This window comes from Vidua macroura, chromosome Z (genome assembly GCF_024509145.1).
Source record: "Vidua macroura isolate BioBank_ID:100142 chromosome Z, ASM2450914v1, whole genome shotgun sequence".
NCBI classification, from domain to species: domain Eukaryota; kingdom Metazoa; phylum Chordata; class Aves; order Passeriformes; family Viduidae; genus Vidua; species Vidua macroura.
In genome coordinates, this window is record NC_071611.1 from 45,054,311 (window position 1) to 45,060,310 (window position 6,000).

A 6,000-nucleotide genomic window follows, 5' to 3' on the forward strand; every position below is an offset into this window, starting at 1 on the left:
TGTTTCTCTTGTTACATCTTTCCACCTTCAACCAAAAAAGTCCAACAACTGTGAAGAAATTTTTAACAGTATGGCTGAAGTTTGCAAAATATAAGCCAAAGAAGAGGATCTGGTTTGGAAAAGACAGGTTTAGTCAGATGGAAATCTGGGAGCAGCAAAAGATGGCCCATGAAGAAAAATGAAGCCACCATGTAGAAAAAGGATAATTTTGGATGTCATCACTCTAAGAAGACCCATTTGCAGACAGTGACCACTGATTGACAAGAAACTGAGATCCGACTCTCAGTGTGAGAGGAGTGTCTGTGTGTTTATGTCTGTGCATGCATATACATTTTTAATCATGTCGATAGATAGGGAAGGATGAGTGCCAGGACTACTTGAAATGGATGCACTGTGTTAGTCTCATCCCTCCAATAGTGCTGGTCTGTCCAGATTAGGCTGCACCACAGAATGAAATGGTACAGATGCACATATACATAAAATCCCAAATGAGTGTGCAATGCTTGTATCTGCTGAGTTGCTGTATGTGCTTTGGGCTCTAGAAGAAAGCAGTTATGCTCCAGTTCAGTGAGTTTACCAGTCTATTTTCAGAAGGAGGAAACTGGGAATTCTAACTTGTGCAGAAGTATTCACATGTTCTGTGTGGGAAGCAGCTGCAAACCCCCAAAGCTGAATGACCTTGTGCTCTCTTTTAATATGTTGTGTGATCTTCAAAACCAGCCCATTTTAACACACATTATTTTAAGTGTTCTTTTCCCTGAAAAAGAGTACTCAGTTAACTTGAGCACACCCACTCCTCCACTATGCAAATGAGAAAACCTTACATCAGAAGATTTCCCATTCATTTCTACCCACAATTGTAACCTACACCTTCTCCTTGAATGGAAACCCATGGGCAAGCACAGCAACAATCTTTCAAGCCATGCATCAAGTCCACCTTACTTTAGTTTGGGTACCACTGTGCCCACATAATTTCAGGATTACTTGTTTTCTCACTGTGCATCAGGCTAAGCATGGCCATAAGCCTGAGGTGCAAATCCTAGTGTTTTCACATGACAGTGCTGTGTGGTTTAGAAGACTCCTGCTATTACAAAAAGCCTACAGAGAGCACTGTATAAAATGGTGAAGCAGCTGTCAAGAGGCTGTTGCCCTGTGACTGGTCATTGCTCCTGTAGAAGAATGGGCTTCATGGGGAAGCTGTATGAAATGCTATCCATGAATATTCTGCACTATCATTTGGAATGGCAAAGAAATGGGAATGTTATCACAAACTGTCACCATTTATTAATGGCTCATGTATAGCTGAGTACCTATCAAGATACAAGGACTGTTACAAGTCTAAGACAGGTAGTGCAGGGGAAGATATATGCCAAAGATGTATATGCAAGTACCTAAAGGAGATGCACAGCCATATCACAGACAGCTTGAGATTGACCAACCCTGGAGGGCTTAGGGCATAAATCTGTTCTGGTCCTGCAAGGCAATGCACCTGCAGAGCTGCTCAACAGCTGAAGTTGTTGACATCTCTTCCTTTCTCCCTTATGGTGCCTTATCAGATGATGACAAAATATTGGAAGAGCACAGAAACACTTTTACCACCCTTTCACAGTGCACTGCCAAGGCCATGCTAAGACAGCAGAGGTATCTGTCATTCCCTCTACAGCTTCAGAGACCTGACAGTTAGTGTGACTTCTTTATGGAGAGAACTGTGTAAACCCATGAAACAAAAATATTGCAAGTCTTGCACTGCTGAGAAGATATCTCTGAAGCACAGCTCCTCTTCTAATGTACTAGCATTAAACCTTGCAAAACAACTTGATGAATTATTAGGCAAAGTATTTGCAGTGGCTTTTCTGAACTTTATTCCTTCAGTTTCTAAGTATCACTTAGTGGCCTGTTACTCTGCTCTGCTCTGCAGTTCATGACTAAAATAGAAAGGCTGCAAAGCTACAGGGAAGATACTGATGGACAGCTCTGCAAATTGTTCCAGCTGAACCATAACACTGTCAAACAAATGATACATGTTAGTTGTGATGGCCCCATGCCTTCCAGAAATAAAGTGAATCCTTAATGGAAGACTAGTAAGGAATTAAACATTAATTAGGACTTATATGAGATAGACATAAAAGGGATTAGAGATAAACCACAGGTTTGCTGTAGCAAAGGTAGAATGAAAGAGCATTTCTTTTTGAACTTTTAACTTTTTGGTTAAAAGCAATAAAGCTGAGAAGATAGAGGAAAGCATCTTTATTCCTTGTTTAGAAATGAATAGTGGCCCAATGCCTTTAGTTTTCTTTACTTGCTTCACAAGCATAGTGCTGTGAGAGTACTTATGTTCTCAGTTATTGACATGGTTAATAACTGGAAAAGTTTCTAATGTGTTGACTCATAAACTCATGTGATAGCCACAGGAAGTCTAACATAGAAAAGATGGCTACACTTGGTGTCAAAGAGACAAATAGCTTTGTAAAGGAGATATATTTTTAACTGAGTACATCTGGGGTGACTTGTTTAGACAAAAGTGCCAATGTAAGCTTTCCAGATGACTCACAGAGTGGCTATTCTGATTTTTCTAGAGGACTCTTTGATTTGTTATTATTTTTGCCTCTGCCTCTCCACAGCCCACACAAGACATCAGTTACAATCCATGTCCTGTGGAACAAACAAGTGAGAATGTGTACATCCTTGCCTTTCCATTTTGGGGGCAGACTTTCAAACATGTATTTATTAATTGTTGACTGGCATCTAACATGAACCTAAAGTTCCATCAATGAGTCATCCTTTGTACTAGCACAACCAGCATCACAGATTTCCAAAACTTGCTTTCAGACCAAATACAGAGTATTTTAATTCTAATCCACAAAAAACAAAAGTCTCTTGGATTCTGTTTACAGAGCTTTATGGCAAATGGTAGTTAACTGATCAATTAAAACTAGATATATAAATTATAAATATTCCCATCTGTATCAGCTGCAAAATAAAAGCTGCATGGCTTGCACGGCTTGTAGCATTTGGGAGTACCTGGAAACTGTAACCACAGATGCCAAGCTACCAGTGGCTGATCACAACCTCCACTTGTTTAGTACTGTGAAGCGTAATTCAGTGCTGAGAAAGGTCCACTTGTTAATGTTCTTTGTATGGTAGCAGACAGCACTGCCGCTGCTGAACCACAGCATTTGAAATTTTCCCTTCTGGTCTTCAGCTGTTCCCAATCATGCAGAAGAAAGGTGCTGACAGTGGACAAAATAAATCCACCACCCCTTCTCATCAAGACCCAATGCCCATAAGGTATCAGAGAATTGCAGTGTGATCTTCTCCTACAACTATACCCTAGATCTTTGAGAAGCCATGGTGGTCAGGAGAGGTGCCTGAGGACTGCAAGACAGAAAATCTCATCCCAGTCTTCAAAAAGAGCAAGAATAAGGACCCAGGGAACTACTGGCCAGTCAGTGTTACTTACCTCAGTCCCTGGAAAGGTGATAGAGCACCTCATTCTGAAATGAGGCCATCCACATGGATGACAAGAAGGTGGTCAGGAGTAGTCAGCCTTCATTCACTAAAGGGAAACCATGCTTGACCAACCTGACTGCCTTCCAACAATGAAACAAAGACCTGGATAAACAAGGGAAGAGCAGTTGATGTTGTCTACCCTGACTTCTTTTCAAATGAGCTTGGTAGACCAAGGTGTGGAAATCAACTGCCCATATTCTGTCCACCCTGTGTATTGATGCCAGTTCTAGAAGCAAATACAGTACCAAAGACTGTTGAGGTTTGAGGGATAAATCTGTTCTTTCCTCCACATTCAGCCTCCCTTCCTCAAAGCAAGTGGTGGAACATGCTCGGGCCATAGGTAAATATATGCAAATCCTCATTCTACCAAGGAACCTAAAGGAGTTGTAAGAGAAATGACTATGTAGCGTGCCACACAAATACATGGTAATTTTTACCCTGAGGAGCTGATGCAGCCAAAGAGGGAACTGAGGAGAAAAGGTGACTTGTTAGAAGGATGCAAGGCAGTGTATCATCCTCAGCTAACCAATATAGTGCTGTCTCTCTTCTACCTGACTCCAGTTATAACAGATGTGACTGCCATTAACATCAGTGCCATTCTCTGTGGTAGCTCCACAACACTCTTCCTACACTCTAAAATAAATTTTGCTATGGGCAGAAGGGAGTACAAATTATATGTGGAGCTCAGAATTTATTGTTAGTCTAATTAGGGTCTCCACAGTCTTACTAAAATGCAGGAGGTCACTATCTTTGGTTCAGTTATGGTAAAATGAACAATCTGAAAATAAGAGTGAGACTGATACACATTAAATTCCAACTATCTATCCCTTTTCTCTGTCCTTAACCTTAGCCCGCCATTGTCCTTCTGAGTCCTAAGGCTCAGGGAAGACACAAGCTCTCCCCAGGCAGGAGTGGGTATTACACTGAGTCCTTGGCATGCCAAATTCTTCATCAAATCTAGGGTCTTGGTCATTGTACTGTGGTTGCCTGAGTCCCATTTGGGCTATTTTGGATGTTTTGGTTGCCTGAGTCCCATTTGGGCTATTTTGGATGTTTTGTTAATAAAATCTGTTTTGCTTCCAGTAGTTCTCATCTAAACTTTGACACTCAGCCATAGTGTTCCTCTTTCCTCACGGACAATGGAGCGAATCCAGAATTTTGTAATTGGCAGTAAAATATTTCAGATTTATTTCCCCACCAAGTTAAGTGCAGATGGAATGCATACTAGCCTCAGGCCCAACATCCTGATCTTCCTGAGTGGAGGAACTGGTACTTAACCCACTATAGGAAGCACACTGCATCTTTACAGTAGTCCTTTCTATTTATGAGAACTAAATAATGTCATTGTTTGCAACACAGCCTTCTGCTTTCAGCCCAGGAGCCCCATTTCAGAGAGGCTTCAACTTACCCAAGCTATCTTTCATAAGTGCTGATCTCAGCACTGCCTACATCTGGCCATAGACCTTTGATCTAGACTCTGATTCATAGACTGATTTCCCAGTTTGGCCCCAGAGTTGTCCTGTCACAATACTTGCCTGGTACAATTTAATGACCTGGACTCTGGGCTGACCACATTTGTTACTCAGCACCTGCCTTGCTTCTCAGTTTAGAAGCAGCAAATGAGGGTGCTGATGAGGATGCCAGTTTCCCTGGGGATAAGGTGGCCCTTGCTGAGGCCTGTCACATTTTACCCTGGATGCTATTCACTGAGCTAAGCTGAAAAAATTTAGGAAGCAGTCACACAACTATTAAACAGCCCTTACCACAGCTAAAACAATCTTGGGCCAAGACAAGCGCTGAGACAACACACTGCCAGGCTGATGTGAAGCCCTCAGCCTATGAGTCATAATGACAGAATTAGATGTACCAGGTTACATCTGTTGACAAAAACAGTTGTACAGTGGTGAACTGTAGCAAAACAATCCCCTTGAGTCATGTTCAGTCATGATGGAATAGAAGGTGACATCTAGGTGATAAGGTCCATGTCTCTGTAAAAATAAGAGAGCATTTAACAGATAACCCCAGGCCACATGCATTGGATGAAATATACTGAGGTATCACAAAGGCAAGGAAATGTCAAATCCCGGCCTTGAATGTAGCCAGTTTTGGTACATTAGAGATATGCACATGGATGGTGTCTAGATTTTCAAGCATTCACATAATACTTGTTAAATTTGTTGTATTCATCAGAGGTGGTATCAAGACTTCCTACTCACCTCTTAGGTAAACTAAATAATGATGAGGAAAGCACTTGTAAAGGGCTGAGAAGTATTTTCATCAATCTCAGTCTGTTTCATCAACCCAGACTGTGTTGTATACCAGCAGCTGGTCTCCTCAGGGCACAGAACATATCCACCTTAGCTATGAAGTCTGGAAAGTTCACTGGAAAAGCCATGAAATACTTCTGAACTTGTCAGAATTGTATCTAGACCAAAAGTGGGAGATGGAAAAAAAATTATGGCATCACATCAGGAAAGAAGTAGAAACTAA